The sequence below is a fragment of the Chrysoperla carnea genome, chromosome 1 (assembly GCF_905475395.1).
Source record: "Chrysoperla carnea chromosome 1, inChrCarn1.1, whole genome shotgun sequence".
In the NCBI taxonomy this organism is placed as follows: Eukaryota; Metazoa; Arthropoda; class Insecta; order Neuroptera; family Chrysopidae; genus Chrysoperla; species Chrysoperla carnea.
In genome coordinates, this window is record NC_058337.1 from 25,004,464 (window position 1) to 25,024,621 (window position 20,158).

General features: G+C 28.7%; 1 long non-coding RNA gene across 1 annotated transcript; it reads right to left on the minus strand.

Moving 5' to 3' along the window:
• Window positions 1-10,440: 10,440 nt before the first annotated feature.
• LOC123305543 lies at window positions 10,441-19,671 on the minus strand. The gene is made up of 3 exons (XR_006536843.1): window positions 19,464-19,671; window positions 19,021-19,378; window positions 10,441-10,455 (listed from the first exon to the last, which is right to left on the minus strand). It is a non-coding gene; the product is annotated as an uncharacterized LOC123305543 (long non-coding RNA).
• Between the last annotated feature and the right edge of the window lie 487 nt (window positions 19,672-20,158).

The following is a 20,158-nucleotide window of genomic DNA, read 5'->3' on the forward strand; positions in this document are numbered from 1 at the left end:
ATTAGGGGGTTTTTGAATAAACACGATTGCTTGATCACGAATTTTTTGGAAAAATGTGATTGCTTAATCTCTTTTTTGATGATGTATCAAATTCGTCATCAGTGACCAAAAAATACTCAAAAACGATACATCACACGATCAAGCAATCATATTCTTGCGGAAATTTTACGTATATTCAAAAATTGTCACCATTTTTCACAAAGTGTCACAGATTTTGTCTTTTTTAAGTTAAAATTCGTTATCAGCGTATTAAAAAACTTAAGCGTGGTATAAAACGTTATAAAACTCATCGTATTTTCGAAATTGATGCGACTTTATATGTTTATAATAATTTTCTTAACTCGGAAGAAAACGCTACATGTATGCAAAGATTGTCCAATGAGAAAAATGTATATTTTCTTATTTTACAAATAGACAGTCAAAGCTTAAGATCTGAGGAGTATTTTGTCGTTTTTTTTTCTGGGTCAATTTGAGTCATTTTTTTACTTTAAAATGGTTGTAACTTTTTTAAAGAGCATTTTTTCGAAAAAATTACGAGGGAAAAAACATACATGTTTTCTCTAATCCATGATTATTTTTTAAGGCATATTTTAAACATTTGAAAATTTCTTTATAAAGAAATTAATTAATTAGAAATTGAAAGGACCTACGTCCAAAAAATGTCCGGTGGCTTTATACATATTATCCCTCGCGTTATTTTAATTATCTTTTCTCTAATTATTAAAAATCCCAATTTTAGATCCATAAAAAGTATACCTACTTGTAAACTTTAGCATACATTTGTGTAATGCGTGACTCCAAATGTATTAAGTTAAATCTATAAAAATATTTATTATAAATAAACATTCAATTAATGTATATTTATAGATATTAATATAATAAATACAAAATGTAAAATAAAGCTCAATTAATCATAAAAACATTTTAAAGTAAAGTATTTTTTTAATAGAAGCATAAAGCTAGCGTACATTTTTTTAAATTATTTGTAACAAATAGAAAATTTACGTATGCGTAATCTTTGGCATAGACAACTAATTATAATATAGAAGCGAAACTCCAGCATGTTTTATCATATAAGCTATATGTGCTGCAAAAAATTATCACTCAATACAATGGATGCCACTACCGTAGATAGTTTCTAAATTAATTAACATAGGCAACTGTTACAAAAACGTTGTATATAAAATATAAATTTTTCTATAAGATGAAAAATGCTTAGAGTAGGCTTTGCTTTTTTAAGCAATTTGTCTATCCTCGATAAATAAACAAATTAATGAAACCTTGGTTAAAGTTTTAATTTTATTTATAACTTGGTATTGAGTATTTTAAAAAAGGCGGTCAATTGATTGAAGTGCTATGCCGTGTATGGAGTGATAACTAAATCTACAAGATTTCGGGACGATGATAGAGATGCGTATCTATAGTATAATATAAATATTTATTATCTATGGTCCGTGGGTAGAATGAATAACGCTGAACAATAAATAAATTATTAATTGCATCGCTGGTAAATTATTATTTGCACCGCCAGCTTAAAATTGATAAAAATTAAAATAATAAGTAACTGGGCTATGAATTTAAAAACCGCAGCTCTCTAAATTCCGCCCTTGCCTTTGACCTACATATGGACTACGACTAAACAAATTTTTTTTTTTTTAAATATCCCTTTAAAATAAAAAAATATATAAAAAAAAACTATATCTTTATACCTATAGACGTAGACATAGGTACTTAATAGCCAAATCCCTTGAGTTAATTTTTTCAATGTTTAAACATGCAATCTTGTTGTATTTTTTCTTCACTAATCCTTATTATATAATATTATATGATCCGTATTATATAATATTATTACATTAATCAATTGAATGCCTAAGGGATTTAATATCATTTTTGTTAATAATAATGTAACTTATTTTTAATAGTGTTTACAATATTTTACATAACTCAATATAATTTTAAAACAATACAAAAAAGTTCTGTTTTATCACATACTATTAAGAAAAAAAATGGTTTGTACTTTAGTCTACAGACAATTTATTTCTGCATTAAATTACAGGATTTTTTTTTTTTTTAATTTTTTATATAGGTTCAGTATCACGTACTGAATGTAAATGCACAAAATCATTACAAAAATAAACGCGGGAAGTGCCTTCATTTTAAGGAAAACCGTTTTAGGCAATATCTCCATTACCGTGTACTTTAAACTAAAAATGGTAATTACCTACCTTTTTGTAAACTAATTTTTTTTTGTATCACTAACCGTTTATGACTTATACGCCTCTGATGATTTTTTTATTGACTATTTGACCGATATGTCTTCCAATATTTGTTTCTAAAATTAATATTTATGACGTTATAACGTATTTAATGTTGCATTACAGCTACAGATAATTGAGCATTTTTTCTTGCACTAATTTACAGGAGTTATTTTTTTCTAAAAATTGGTTTATTATAACGTACGGAATGTAAATACACAAAATCCATACAAATTGGGAGGGGGGGCATTTTGAGAAAAACCGTTACGGTCTATAACCCCGCAACCGTGCACTTTAAGCCAAAAATGGTAATAACCTTTTTTATAGATAATTGAATTTCCTATCTTTTTAGACAATTTTTTTTCTTTAAAAAAAATTTCAAGAAGTGGTCGCTGCTGTTGCAGGTAAGAAGGTAAATTATTTATTCCTAATTATGTCACTAACGTTAAGATTTTTCATATATTTATTGAATTTTTAACATAACGCTATGTATACTTCTTTTTTATTTATCTTGCACCCGGTGGTTGCAACATTAAACGCGTCGTTCGTAACTTCATATATATTAATTTTAGAAAAAAATGTTTAAAGTAAATGTTTTTAAGTGCACGGTTATGGAGATATAAACTAAAACGGTTTTTTCCTTAAAATGGATTCACTTCACCCGCCTCTTTTTGTAAGGATTTTGTGCATTTACGTTCAGAACGTGATACTGAACCTATTTAAATAAAAAAATGACTCTTGTAATTTAGTGCATTATGGACAACAGTAACTAGCTTCTATATAACCTGTATTATTGTTACTATAAATACCTTTTTATTTAATAATATAAATCAAATTGATAAAATTATATGTATTTTATACTCATTTGGTCGATTTCTAAAAAATATTAAAATATCGTGTGTTAAGGTAGTATTGCCATGTCGAGGGTCACTACTTTTTTTTAAATTTATTCGAAAGATCATAGTTACCCACGTTAAGAAAAAAAAAATTTTTTACCATACCGTTTAAGAGATATAATTAATTAAAATTATGCAAAATTACACTATCTTTGTTCAATTGTATCGGAAATAGTTTATGTTTGAAAAAATGACACAGTTCTTCAGTTTTTTTAAATTTACTTTGTTTTTTCGCCAACAGCCATATTGGGGAGATATATTTAAGGGAAAATAAATCTAAGGAAATTACTGGACTGCTTAACAAAGCGCGTTGTATTCAAACTATCGAAATTCAATAGCTCTGTAAATCAAATAATATTCCTTCTTATTTAAAGCGTATTATTAAAAAAATATTTTTTAAGGTCGTTGACTATTTTATATTTTTGTTATTGAAAATAATTAAAATTTTACACGTGTGTTTGTTTACTCAAAATAATTTGAAATCTAGCAGTATCACAAGAATGTGAGTTTCCATATGGTTTGAAACTATTATTAAGATTAAAGTTTGTATAATGGCAGAAAGTATGCAATAGAGAAGTTGCATGTTATTTTATTTTATTTTTTTCCGAAACCTTACTAAAAATTACTAAGAAAACTTTTAAAAAAACAATCTTTTTATTGATTTTTCATGTAATTTTGCAATGAAAATGATTTTTCTAAACTATAAATTCAAAGGACAGTGATGTCAATACATCGTTTTGCAACGCCAAAGCATGGAGAAATGACAAAATAACATACATAATGATAAATGATTCAGTTTGTTTCTATGGAAAATGTAAATTTAGCGTGGTTCCGATTGGCTCACAGCCTCAACGGGTGTAAATACGTCACTGCCGTTTTTTTTATTAAAAAATAAATAAAAAAATTACTTAAATATACTTTAGATTTTTTTTTATATATCAATATGTGGTAAAAAAATTAATGCAAGTTCTCTATTGTTAAAATTGTTCAAAAATAATTTTTTTTACAAGACATTCTACCGTTCAACTCGATTATTGCAAACTAAAATTCGTCAAAAAATTCAATTCCTCATAAATTCCAAGCTCGAGACATGTGTAAAACCTAAATTTTCTTAAATATCAAAATCCTTTTCGTCAATTTTTCAGTACGTAAAATGAATCAACAAATTTTCACTTCAGTGTTAGTTCACGACCCAATATATTCACAATATATTATGCATATATTTTATGTATATTGCATTATATTACAATGTAAACAAACAGAAAATCGTTGAAAAATTAAATTAACGATACAACCGTTATATATAAATTTGAAAGTATGTTTAATAAATTATTGGTCAACCAATTAAAAGTTTTATTTGATTTAATAAAATTTTATAAATAGAAATTTAAATATTTGAAAATTAGATTACGCCAGTAAAATCTCACAAACAAAAATAGCTAAAATCACAAAACGAAGAGCTACTTTTATGGTATGTTATTTGGACCCCTTAGGAAAGTATGAAGCCACGTTTTGTAAGCAAAAAAAAAGTTGTGCTTCGGGGTAATACGCGAAAAACGCAATAATACGCAAAATTTTTTACTTTTTTCTGTTTTTGTAGTTCAATTCAAAAACTATGAGCTTTTAACATTAGTTGCTACTATGATTTTGAAAGAATACTAAATTTGAAACAATTGAAGCCGACTCACAGTTCCGTATGTCTAATAGTTTTTGAGATATGACACTTGAAAAATTTCAGAATCATTGTTTTCTCGTGCAGGGGAAAAACTTTAGTGTCCATTTTTTCCAAAAATATAAAAGATAGAAAGATTAAAGTTTGTAAATAGCTTCATCTTTAGCGAGCCTTATGTAAAATTTTTGAAATAAATCAAAAAAAGGTTTCTAGAAAACATTTCGAAAAATTTCGACAACTAGTACAAATGGGAACGGAAGGCGAAATAAAGCTGCTTTTTTGTTATGTTATTTGGACTCCTTAGAATATTGTAAAACTACGTTTTTCAAACAAAAAGAAGTTTTGCTACCTGCGTAATATGTGAAAAACTGCAAAATTTTCTGACATTTTTCAGTTTTCGCAGATTAAATATAAAACAATTGAAGTAACATACAAAACAAGTAGCTTTAATCGCGCGATATTCTCTGATAAATTTTTTCTTCAGCCTTTGACCTTGTTATTTAAGGATGCTAACACGTGACCATATGTGGCTTTTGAGACAACATTTGGATACTATCAAAACAAAGGTTTGGACAAATATTCAGCTTATTCCGTTAGATTCTGAAGTTGATCCTTTTAACTAAGATGGCCGGGATATTATTACTAAAAACGAGATCAATCTAATTAGTCCTCTTAGTTCCCTTTCCACCTTGTCAAAAGTAACTTAGGTATAAATTCGATCGAACTAAAACTCATTTCACTTCGATCGAACTAAAATTTGAACTAGCAACGTACAGATACAGTAGGTAAATACCCAAAATGTTAAAAATACGATTAAATATTTCCTATATCTTTTTTGCTGGACATCAAACAGAATATATTGGACTTGATAGTTTATATCGTATCTGATGACTATGTTATTAAAATTAAAATCGATTTATAAACCAACATAAAATATGCAACTTGTATTACATGTTTGTAAGTGAATAAGCATATACAAGTAGACAAAATATGATAGTTTTACATCTAGATAGGAAATGCCATTTAAATGTTAAAATACCCATGTTTGAAATTGTATTATAAATAAACTAAAACTTTCAACTTAAACCTACTAAAATCAGGGTTGGCGTCGTTGATATGTTGTAGGAGAATCTCGATGATTGATTGTAGTCAAATTTATACCCGGATAATTTTAGAGAGGTCAACCTTGGGAACTATAAAGTGTGTTTTCGAGCCTAGTAGTACAATTAACTTGATTCGAATGTATAATTTTGGCTAAATTTAAGTTATTTTAAAGCAGAATTAAAAGGACAAATCAGTTAAATAAAACTATGTGTTGTAAAAACGTACTTTGTTTTTTTTTTTCAGATTGGCCTCTCTAAAATAATTCAAGTATAAATTATATATTTGAAATTAAAGCAAATTTTTTTTCAGATATATTAGAACTTCAAGCTACTATGAAAACATAAATTTCAATACTTTTTCTTTTATTGATTGTTTCATTAGAGAAGAAAAGCTTAAAGAAGATGTATGTTCTCTAAAATGTTTATGTTCCACATTGGCTTAAAATTTAATTTTCCGATTTGACAAGTGGATCACACTCAAAAATCTCCGAGTGACTGGTCGCAGACATTTTAAATTTTAATTATTTCGTAATCTTCTGGCATACCATCTTGCATTGATCAACAAAAAATTTTAAATATCAACACAAAATGTGCAATAGTTTTGAAACTTTTTTACATCAGAATTTTAAGTCTGCAACAGAAAATTTTCATGAAAATCCAAAACACTTATTGAAAAGATGATTAATAGGTGAAATTTTATTCAATTATTTAACAAGTAAAAATGAATTAAAGCATTAAAAAATGAAGCATTATAGACCGTGGAACACCACGAATTTTTTAAATGAGAAATACATACTTGAAACTTTGCACAGTGGAGTATTTATACCAAATTTCCGGACAAAATATAATGAAGGGTTTTTTATGTTCAAAATATTTGTCTTTAAAGCCAATTATTCCATTTTCTTCTTCAATTTTTTACATTTTTTTTCTTCTGACCTGCTTTTTTCCTATCTATACTTGCTTTTGTTTCCATATAAGATGATTTTGGAATTAGAAGTTACAAACTTTCACTGGAAAACTGCTTGCTTCTTTTTTTGACTTTTGACTTAAGGTATCTTAATCTCTATCCTTATCTTAGTCTTAAAAGAAAAAGCGCAAGTTCTCGCAAGATTTTTGTTATAGAATTCTTAAAAATGTTATAGAATTCTTAAACTTTGCCCAGTTACAAAAAATTTTACCGGACAAAAAAGGGCACTTACAGGTCACTTACCTTAACCTTGCTCCCCGCCTGTTTTGTAAATCGCAATCTACCTGTTCTTACGGATGCATGTTATTATTGTTATTGCTCTCGATTTACCGTGTCATTCAATTTACGTTTACTGTGTTTGTTAGTGCAATTAAGTAACGGTTTCTTTTATATTGAAGATGAAGGTTTGTGCTTTATTTATTAGTATTTAATGTTAATGTTTCTATTAATATAATTAAATATTTGAAATTCATATTTGCTGTTAAAAAAGGTACACATAAAGATACAATAAAATATTTTGGTCGACAAAAATACTGCACCAATGAGCTGTATACCACCTCGAAGTATTTTTATTTTTGCGTTTTTTTCAAAACGATAACTCAATTATGATGTCATTATGCTCATTTGAAAACGAAAGTTTGGTAGACTCGTCAAAAGGAAGCCACTCATGAAGTTTCAAATATGTAGGTATTCATCATTTAAAAAAACCGTGGTGTCCCACGGTCTATTAGTTAATTCATACTATGATTAAAATTTATTCGAAATATTTGCTATTCATAATACAAAAAAATATCGGAGACTTGTGCCAATTATGAAATTATATTTCAAATACTCAGAGTTCTCAATAAGTAGATGAATCAATAATTTGTAAATCAATAACCAATTTTTCTCGAATTGTATAATTAATTTTGTATAAAACAAATAAAAAATCAAAGCAAAATAAATTTGCTATTTATAAATGATAAGTAATCAGGTAGTCTAAATTGGAACTACTGAAAAAGCGGTCCACTACCTGTTTAATAGGACAAATTTGTTTCGCCACTTGGCGGGGTTTATCTGATTTGAATTTGAATACTTTTATTGGCCTTAAAAAATGATAAGTACAAGTATTGCTATGTGGTAGTTGAAACTGTAACTGCTGAATTCGGGTCTTTTTCTGATTTTAATTAGTACGAATTATTATCGCCAGTTTGCGAGTTGAAACTCCCAGTTATCATTCGAAAAAGCTTTTTGGGATTATTTGAACTTTATAAACTGACCAAAACGTTAACCCTTAGGGTGTTCGAACTGAAAAGAATAAAAAAGGTTTTTTAGTTATCAAGATGACGGACTTACTGCCAGATGAGTAATCTAACGGATGAATATGTAAAAGTAAACTGATAAACACCATTATTAGAAAATCTATTTCCAACATTTTTCACACTATTGACATTTCTATCCATTTAAAAGTTTAGCCTAAACTTATAATAGCTTTTTACATATTTTTTCCGAAGAAATAACCCAATCCGTCACTGAACTTTTGTAACCTTATAACAATAGTAGGTGCCTAGGTATCATCATATTGTTGTAATACACCTATTTTATATTTCCCTAAAATACATAAACTCCGCCCATAATATCGACTAAACAATTTATAAATAATAATATAAAAAAATAAAAGACTCAAGTAGATTCATAACATGGAAAAGTTCATAAAAATCAAAAAAGCTCTTTAATGTACTACAAATGATAATAAGTTTTTCTACAATAATATTAAAATGGATTTCGCACAAAATAATGAAATTACAAGTGAAAACAGTGATGAAGATGATTATACAGGTTATTGTGAGTATTTGTTTATTTTATTTTTCTGTAAACAATTTGAATAAAAAACAAGTGAAAACAAACAATTGATTGAGTTAATCGTTGAAATACCATGTATAGAGAGTGTTAATTATGCAATCGTTTATTATTTTTACGTTATATAAATAAAGAAAGATATCATCCATTCTTAGATGGCCACACACATGTATAACTGATATTCCCATATAATACATAGCTACTAAAAAATTTGCACCCAATTTGCGCCCTCGCGGGTAAACAGCGATGTTTACAAAAATGTTTTGACCAAAAGTTGTTTATTTTTTTATAAGAAACATTTTTTGCATTTAAACTTTTGTTCTATCTCTAACGGTTTACAAGATGGGTAGTACCAAGACCCAATTGACCTATATTACTCATTTACGAACACAACCTCACTTTTTACGTACTAAGCACGCTATAAAAATTCAGCTTGATATCTCTTTTCGCTTTTGAGTAATCGTAATGACAGACGGACAGACGACAGACAGACAGACAGGCAGACAGCCGAAAATGGACTAATTAGGTGATTTTATGAACACCTATACTAAAATTTATGATAGGGAATATCAATTATGTGTGTGTGTTTATACACACGACTGTGGCTAATTTTCTTTATTTGCATGATGTAAAAGAAGACGATTGCGTTATCAACACTGTTTATACATGGTATTTCAACAATTAACTCAGTCAATTGTTTGCTTTCACTTGTTAAATATAGATTGAAAATATGCCTTAAATGAATAAAAAAAAATTCCGATTTTTTCCTACGATTACGGATATCTACTATTTTTATTCAAAGCTGCCGTTAACCAATATTCTTTTACTCAATACACAATTTGTTTACGAACAAAATGATTCTATATAATAACCGTACCTACATCATGTATTTTGATATTTTGTATCAATAAAAATATCCTCGTCCTAATCATGAAACGTAGAGATATGTTGAAAATTTCGATTTCAAAAATCGGACCCATTTTATTAACTTCCTATTCGTTGTGTGCGTAGTCATGATAGGGACAATAAAATCGATGCCAGCCCTTTCAGTGGAAAATTTTGGCGTTAAAGGAAGCTGTTATGACTAATTTGCAATTCTTTACATGTAAATGTTATACTAAATGTCAAATTAAAATTATTAAAAAATAACAATTACTTAATTAAGCTTAATGCATTAAAAATTGTGAAAATAAGAAATCAAATTGCATACATATAATTTTTTAAATGTAAATTATCAGAATTATTTATTTAAATTTGTGAGACAATAATATTAAATTTTCAATGTAAGTCTAAAAATGCAATCCATACAATTATGTATGCATCCATACAATTCTATAATTAGTGTTTCGTTACCATGGAAACGCCTCCAATAAAACTCACACACGGTGCGAATAGTGGGAAATTAATAGCTCTTACCTGATCAATTTTATAATACAGTAGTAATTTAATGGTGGAAACGCAATTAAATGATACAATATAGCCATTCTTACATTGTACTGAGCATTTATTTGCACTTCCACCGTATTTAATAAACTGAATTGTTTGAGTGACTGTTGAATGATATTGACAAAATCATTTAGCCATGCAACATGCAATCGGTAGCTTAGAATAGAACTACGATAATCATCTCAAAGTTTCATTAAACGTTGGATAAATAAAAGGCTTTTAAGAAACCATAATAATTTACAAAATACTGTTCAAATATATATTTAATAAAAATAGCCTACTATTTTAATAGTCTAGTCATTCCATTAGACCATTGCTATTAAAATTATTAGTGCTTTTTTTGCACTAAAATTTTCTGTTCTACTTGAACATTCGTTAAAAACGAATTTATCTCTAAATTCGTTATAATTTAAAATGAAATTGGAAATGTATATACATTTCCAATTGAACCGATTTAAATTCTTCATTTGACTCAAGCTGCCATACAGAATGCAATCTTTTTAAATTTTTGGAAAGTATTTAATCCAAAAAAGGTAATTGTCATCCATTGTGGAAATAAATATGTTCTGGAACTCTTTGAAGAATTCTTAGTTTGAAATTCAGAAGAAGAATATGTGAAGTAACATAACTCTCTCTGAAAAAGTCTGAAAATATCAAATAAATTATTAATCAATCATTTAATGACAGAAAATGCTATTTAAAAAGGCTTTTTCGTTTCTTTGATATCGAATCTATAAACAATATATTTATTTTTATTTTTAAAAACTCTCTTACATGCTTTAAAAAGGCTTAAATTGTCAAAGCAATGATATTTTTTATTTCGGGGGTCTACTTATGTAAGCTTTAAGAGGTGGAGGAGGTGTAAAAATTTAATCAATTTGATCATGAATTCAAGATCAGCAACTTTAAAAATCCTCTTACATACCTTAAAACGGCTTCAATTTTCACAAAAAATGGTATTTTCTATTACGGGGACTATACTTATGTGGGCTAAAAGAGGGGAAGAGATTACAAATTAAACATTTTAACTAAAAATTCGAGATTAGCGACCCCAAAAACCCCGTTATACGTGATTAAAAGTCTTAATTTGCAAAAAAAGTTATTTTTATTTCGGGGGTGCATTTATGTAAGCTAAAAGAGAGGGAGGGGCAAATTAAACATTATGACTAAAAATTCGAGATCAGCGATCCCAAAAACCTCCTTATTTCTAATTTTTCATTTTGAGAGTTTTTCAGATCTCCAAAAGAGGGGGGAGGGGTGCATAAAAGAAGTTGACCTCTTTAAAATCTTTTAATAGTTATTTTATTCTATCGGATATACGATTTAAACACCCCCATGGCGCGGCTGTTAAAACTAAAAAGTTCCGCTTTAAACTATATACCCAGCAGTTTTTCGAAGGAAAACGTTCGTTTATTATACTATGTGCGAATGCCCAAATATTTATATAAAAATGAATTATTCAGTACTAAACTATGCTCAAAGTTTAGCAAAAAAGCTTAGCTTGCTTACACATTTTCGAAATTATATTATGGTCCTTAATGTACTGAATTTTTATATTATGTCGACATCATGTGTATATATATATTGAATATACAATCACTCTGGCTTCTCTTCAGAGCTAACAAATAAGTCAGAAGAACTCTAATTAATTTCCTAATAAAATTTAATTTTTCTTAAGAGAAGTATTCAATATAATAAAAGTCAGATGAAAGTAAAACCTACAGTTATTAATTTTTCGAAAATGTTTTAAATTTTACTGATTAATTCTGAAAAACTCAGAAAAAGACTTAGGTACTCTTACTTTATTAAGCTAACTTTTCATAAAATCTCTTATTAATTCTGAAAAAGTCTTCTAGGAGAACTCAGAATATGTCTTCCGAAAGAGTCTCAATCTATTACCATTATCTGTCATTAAATGATCGATTAATAATTTATTTTATATTTTCAGACTTTTTCAGAGATAGTTTTACTTCACATTTTCTTTTTCTGAATTTCAAAATAAGTATATTCTGAGTTCCAGAACTGATTTATTTCCACAAGGGATGTCATTGACCTGGTATCGAAAAAAGACTAATAAATGTCAGCGAAATATCAATAACATAGCAAATAAATGTCAATAAAATTGTTTAATATTTTTTAGTCATGCAACCAGTGAATGCATACAATATCAAAACAAAAATTGATACAGCGAATAAAATATTATTTGCTGAAGAACATGATCATACAATTGTCAAACAAACAGTTGTAAAATTTAGTGTGAATTTATTTGAATTTGAGCCAGAAAATTCATATTATTCAGAAGAATCAGAAACATCAATTATTGAAGAAGTTGATGAAGAAAATATTATTGAGGAAGATGAGCAAATATCATCTGTAAGATCAGCAGAAGATCAAAATGATAATGATGGTGATGATGATGACGATGATGATGATGATGATAAAAATGGTGATGCTATAAGGACAGAAATTATACAAACAAGATCAAAACCAATATTAGTTGAACAAAAATCATTTGATATAATTAATTCACGTATTGGATCATTATCTATCGAAGACTTTAGTAATGATATTGAAGAAACAATTGAAGAAGACACGGTTATTGAAGTTGTTGATACATTTACAGGTGATTCTTTCAAATATCTATTACTCCATTGAAATGATACATTTTTAACCCCCAAACTAAAAAAAAGGGTGTTCTAAGTTTAACCGCTATGTGTGTGTGTGTGTCTGTCTATCTGTCTGTTTAATAGGTAATTTAATATAGAGTGTTCTTAGATATGTTTCAAAACGCGAGTTTAGGGTTCCGTAACCGAAAAAACTAAAAAATTACCGATGATTTTCAAAATCGGTTCAGTTAGGAAAAAGGTTTTAGAAAAGAGGAAATTTAATGGAGAGTGTTCTTAGACATGTTTCAAGTGAGAAGTTAGGGTTCCGTACCCGAAACTTTTTTGGGGATTATCTTGTAATTTTGGTAGGCGGCAATTTTAACCATAGGACATTGTATAACGTTATTGTACTTGCAATAAAGGCGGCAATCCTAAACATGGGGCATTGCATAACGTTATTGTACTTGCAATAAAGTCAGTGACGCTAGAGATTTTTTTCTCAAAACAGACTGTTGACTCATCCATAACTCAACTACCGCTGGATTTCATAAAACTGGTCGACACAAATTTTTAGCAGAAGCAAGAGATTACTTTTTGGAAGTATTTTGACGTGCTTGATACGAATGTGAGCGCAAAATTGCTTCATCACGACACCTTTTCGAGAAATTCGCCCCCTAATATAGAAAAAACTATTTTTTCCCCTAAATTCCAAGTCATGTTTAAGCGATCAAAAATTTTTTCTCACAAAAAAATTTACGCGATCGATAAATACCATTCACTCCACTCAAAAGCCATTTTAAATTTTTCCAAAATCTTTTTCCACGAAATAAAATAAATAGGTAATATATATAAGTAGAATTATTTATTATCATCTGATTCGAAGAGCAAAAGGCATACCGGATTTAGAAAGTATTTTAAAGAAAAAAGAAGAGGATTGCCTTTTTTTGGCAATATTTGAAAAATATCCTTTGTCTTCCAAAATTTCAACACCCTGTATCTAAAAAAGCACGCTTTACAAGAAAAAATTATTATTTTCTTGCAAAAAAGAATAATAATCAAATAAAAATTTTAATAAAAACGTTTTTCCCAATCGAAAATAAAAATTGACAATGGATACGAAACCCTTTAAAGTATATATATACATCCCACAACATACATTGTAGTTTTTTCCAGGTATTTTCACACTAGACTAATCTTGACAGACATAAAAAGTAGATTTTCTTATTTAAATCATTTGGTTTCATGTAAACAACATTATTTTTCATTTAAAATGAGACAGCAGTAGTTATTATTATGTCCAATGACAATTTGCCACCCGGGGCTACTTATATAGTACATAAAAACTTTAAAGAAATGATTTGAAATAAAATCCAGTCATTGTTTACAGAAAAATTTTTCCTTTAAAAACAACTTAACAAACAAAAATATAGTTTATCTATATTGAGTTCATATAGATCTGAGTATATAAGCAATTTAGTCTAGTCATCATTTCAGAAAATCGAAATTAATAATTAATATCTCACTTCCGGTAGGGATTTCAGTTGGCAACCGGCAGATTCCAATTCGGATCGGTCGAAATAGGGGGAAAAAACCCTTTTGCCCAAAATTAATACGAAATGATTCTAAAACTTTTACGGAGACCCTTTTTTAATGTTATGACTAGACTAATTGATCAAAAGTAGACTTTTTTAACGTGCAGTTCTACATAAGTCACAAATTTGAAATTGTACAGTTTTACTTCTGATTTGTGCAGTTCTAAATTGTTTTTTTGCAGTTATAAAAATAGCTTTAATGCTATTGTTCGCATTTCGCAAAATGCTAGGCACACTTCGCATTTTTACAATTAATTCACAGTTTTCCAAGCCTATCCAATGCAAAAACGGTGGGTCTTAATGACGGCCCCAGGATTAAAACTATGTATTCTGATATTTTACGCAGTATCCAGTTTTCGAATCTCGTTAGCTTTCGGAGGAAATTCGATTTAAAAATATGTCATTATTGTATTTGATCGAAATAATACGCTTAAAGTGTAACGATAATTGTTGATCATGAATATACTGTTGAATGTCTTTTGACCTTGACAATTTTTGGCTCAAGCCATTTTTCTGTAGCAATAATGACTTATTTTTAAGTCACATTTCCTCCGAAAGCTTATGATTTTCGAAAAATTGTTTTAAATAAAAAGTGTTAGTTTTGACTACTAAACAACTAAATTGACTATTAAAGCAATCCGGAGAACTAGGTCCAATCTGATGTCAGAACATGATGTCCCCCATCAAACTCTGCAACTTTTGTTTAAGTTATTTTTAAATGGTTTGCTATAAAACGAACTATTAGCCATAATATATTAAAATGGTCCACCCTGTATATATTCATAAAATTAAGAACCCACATATATAAAAACCTAGCTCATTAAAAGATTCACTGCGAAATAAAAGCTTTTCATACAATATTTTAAGCGGTATGCCAAAAACTATTGTCTTAGTCGTTAAATGAACCATATTTTTGTACTTTTTGAGTCAAAGTTACCCTTACATTTCAAGTTTTAACAAATTACGGAATAAAAAAAATTTTTTCTCGATTTTTTGTATTATACTTTTATATCCATTTAACGCCTATATGACGAATAGGCGAGTAGTCTCTGAGATGTCGTCTAAAATCATATACGAAGGTGACATTTTGGGACAATTTCAGTCGTCATATCTCAGAAATTTTATTATTATTTTTTCAATTGCATCGAAGGCCAATCGGCTCACTTGCACCAGAAATCATAAAATATCATGGAAACAATGTGTTTGAAAATTTCAAATCATAATACAATGTGTTTATGAGCATATCCTATGTTGGCTCCAAGGATCAGCAGATGAATGGAGCCGATCTTACACGAAAATATTCAAAAATCTTGAATACAGTTGATTTTTGCCAAGAACTTGTATTTGAAGAGCTATAGTAACCGAAATTAATGAAAATCAAGTGCATTCAACCTGTTGCAACATCTGTGTAAACATGACTTGCGAGGAGCGTTTATCCTAATGTTAGTATCTATATAGCTTTAATTAAGAATATTTTCAACCAACGGGCGACATGTGTAATTTGCGAGCGAAGCTTCGGCAAACTAAAAATAATTGAAACCTATTTGCGTTCAACGCTGAGTCAGGAACGTCTAACATGGCCTCGTGATCCTAGCCATTTAATAAGCTAATCGATTTTTTTCGCAGAGACGAAAGCACGCCGCTTAAAACTGTTGTAAGATTAGAGTCGTATAAGTTTCTTTCCTAGTTATATATTTGATTTTTTGTCAAAAAAATTAAAATTATTAGCAAATATTAAAGAGTGATAATTTATTAATGGATTTTTTTTCCACAAAAATTCCATCTATTATTATATTTGTATGTTTTGTAAACAATTTATATCAAACGTCAAAGAGTGGGACGCCGCTATCAAGCTCCTGCCCATGCTTTAAAAAAAACAAGTGAAAACAAACAATTGACTGAGTTAATTGTTGAAATACCATGTATACACAGTGTTGATGCGCAATTGTTTGTTTTTTTGACGTCACGTAAATAACAAAACATAGCCACACACACAACTGATATTCCTATATTAATACATACTATAAAATTTGCACCTAATTAACGCCCTCGTGGGTAAACAGTGATGTTTACGAAAAAATGTTTCAAACAAAAGTTGTTTATTTTTTGATAAGGAACATTTTTTACATTTAAACTTTTGTTCTATCTCTAACGGTTTACAAGATGGGTCCTACGGATCCAAGACCCAATTGACCTACGATGCTCATTTACGAACTTGACCTCACTTTTTACGTCCTGAGTACGCTGTAAAAATTTCAGCTCGATATCTTTTTTAGTTTTTGAGTAATCGTGACCACAGACGGACGGGCGGCCGGACGGACGGACGGACGGACAACCGGAAATGGATTAATTAGGTGATTTTATGAACACCTATACCAATTTTTTTTGTGGCATCATTATTTTTAGGCGTTACAAACTTGGGACTAAACTTATAATACTATGTATATTTCATATATACATGGTATAATAAAAAACGTAGATCCGGGAATGATCCAGCGTCAGTAGGCATGTAAAAGAACTAAATCTAGTCATTCATTACATCATTACATCAGTATATACAAACTATTTAATTAATTCGTTCTATTAGTTGTTTTCACTTAATTTAAATCAAATTTCATTTATGCAGGTGAAAATATTAATGAAAATTCATCCTTGCTTGAAGAAGATGAAGAAGATCAATTAACATCAACGTCAAACGATCAAAGATATAATGAAAAATCATCAAAAAAATCTGAAAAACAATACAAAGAAATAATCTGTGATAAATATTGTAAAGAATTTTATAATAATTTCAAATCAAATGCCGACAATAATGGATGTTATCAACCCGGTTTAGTTTTAAAATTACATCGATCATGTTGTGAACATTCACAAAATGATAAAACCTTATTACCATTTTACAATGGACTGAATTCTGAATATGGTCTAAGTCAAAAACAAATTGAACGTAAAATCAAGAATACGGAACGTAAATTAAAAAAAGAGAAAGAACTACAACAACGTAAAGAAAAAGAATACTTTGAACGGAGTGAGCAATGTGAACGCACATTTTGCAATTGGCTACGTTCAAAAATTAGATTTAAGAAAAATGATAATAAAAAACCTAATAAAAAACAAAAACCTCAGAAACCACAATCTCAACCTCAACAAAATAATTCTGCTAGAAATGTTAGAAAAATCACCAAAAAAAGTTCAATTAAAAATAATATTGTTATACCATTATCGTCATCAAGTGATTTTGAAGAAACTAGTAAAAAATTAAAAAATTTTACAAAATTTAAACGTAAATCGAATTCAAAGCGAACGTTTCATATACATTTTATAGTTTCATAGGAAACATCACATTCCATATAGAGTCTTAAAATCTAAGAGTCATTTATTATTAAATTTTTTTACAATTAAAAAAAACTAGTCTTTAAATACTTTTACAAAGTTATTTAGTTATTTTTTAATCCTTTTCCATAATATTTTCCAAATTTTTATTTCTTTAATATAGTTAATCTTGAGTCGCGTTCGCTCTAGTCTCCAGATTGAGAGTATCATTGAGCTGAGGACAAGAAGTTTGCCACCAAGATACCCCATCGTGAACCTGAGTTAATCATAGGTACATTTAACTGGTTAAGTAAGTGTTCATACCTATATATTGTTGTATTTTTGATATTTTTAAGTAAAATAATCCTTATTTCACCCACCTTGAACCAAAAGCTGGATGCGCCTTTTATTATGTATGCATACTTAATCAAGCCTACACTTTGTCGGTAAGAAGTAAAAGTAAAATTGACTGTTTTAAGACTGCGTCACTTGCGTTTGGAACTGTTTTTTTTGACTTGTACAGTGTGTCACATTTTAGATGAAGATACCCTCATGTTTGCGTTATTTATAGGAATATCGATTTGAAATTTTGCAGTCATACTTGACCGAAAACAGAACTTTAAACTCAGCCTACTAGAAACTGACAAATAGGGTCAAATTTTAATATTTTGCCTAACGTCAGAGATTGTTAGAGATATCGAAAAAAATTATTGGAAAAAGTTACTCAGAATATTTTTTTTTAGAAATATTTGAATACTAAGCACAATTAAATTATCAATTCGTCCAGTTTTTACGTTCCATAGCAAATTAGTTATAAAATTAAACAATAAACTTTTACAACTAGTGTGCTATGGAATAATAAAAATAATGAAAAAATTGAAAATACTAATTTTGTCATGAAAATCGGTACATGGGTTTAAAAAAAATATTCTAAGCAAATTATTTAGAATCGGGCCTATTTGTCAATTTGTAGTAGGCTGAGTTTTAAGACCAGATTTCGGTTACACACTGTATATAAATATTTGATTTTGTATAATTTCAGTAATCCAGCGGTATAATGTAAGTTGGTTCTACTGGCATTTCGGCTTGAACAGAGTCTAGATGGTAGCTAAATATTAAGCTGCTATGGCGTCACACATCCGGAAGTAAAAGAATTTGGTTGCAGTTAGTGGTATATAGTTTTTTTGCTATTAATGTGGCGGAGAATGATTGAGGGCAAAATTCATATGAATATATGTAATTTAATTTTTTAAAGATTTATTTTAAATACCTTTCAAAGTAACAACTCATTAGTGCTTAAAAAATACATATAAAATCGAAAATTCAAAAAACAAATACTCCATTTTGAGGCTTTTATAAAACTTCATATGTCCAAAGCATTACCATCCTTTCCGTTTATCTCTCGTATTTCTTGTAAATACCTCCTCTTTTCTTTTATGTATTGTCTTTGTTCTCTAACTGCCTGAAGCTGTTCAAGCAATAATAAACGGCGCAGTTTTTCAGTAGTTAAATTTTTAGTTTCTTCAGTCTCATACAAATCATTGCAGATACTTTTTCAGGCTCCGGTGATAAAGCATAGATATATTCACGCATATCATCAGATTCATAATCCAATTTCTTTGCTAAAACGTCGTTGAAAGAACTAATCCCATTTTGTTTATCTGATGCTGTGGATCCAGCTCTGCGGATACTGTAAATAATAAATTCAGACGTATGGTTTTATAAGCCCAAAATACTAAACTTGAGGTATTGATCACGTATGAAATAAAACTTACGAGCTTTGAAAGGATTTAACACGTATGTTTTACCACAAACATCACATGGAAATGGTTTTTCTCCAGTGTGGATCAGTTTATGTCGTATTAAACCACTTCGACAGGTAAAATGTTTATTACAAATATCACATGAAATTGATTTTTCTCCAGTATGAACTCGCCTATGTTGAACTAAGTTGCTCAACTGAGTAAATGTTTTATCACAAAAATCGCCGGAAAATGGCTTTTCTCCAGTGTGAATTCGTTTATGATGTAATAAATTGCTTCCATTAATGAATTTTCTTTTACAAACATCACATAAAAATGTTTTCTTTTTAGTGTGAACCCATTTGTGTTGCAACACACTGCTCCGATCAGTAAATCTTTTACTACAAATATCGCATGCATATGATTTTTCTCCAGTATGAATTCGTTTATGCTTAGCTAAATTACTTTGTCGATGAAATTTTTTATTACAGATATCACATGAATATGATTTTTCTACGCTATTGTGAATGCTTTTATCACAAGAAAATAATTTAGCTTCAATAATTTGTTGGGGTTCTAAAACTTTTTCATATAATATTTCATTTTTAATAATTAATTCTGTATTTAATTATTTTTCAAGATTCATATTTTCGTAATTAAAAGTTGGTAAATAAATCTCATTTAGGTTAATTTGTTCACATTTTACGCTTATGTTTTAATTTTTAATT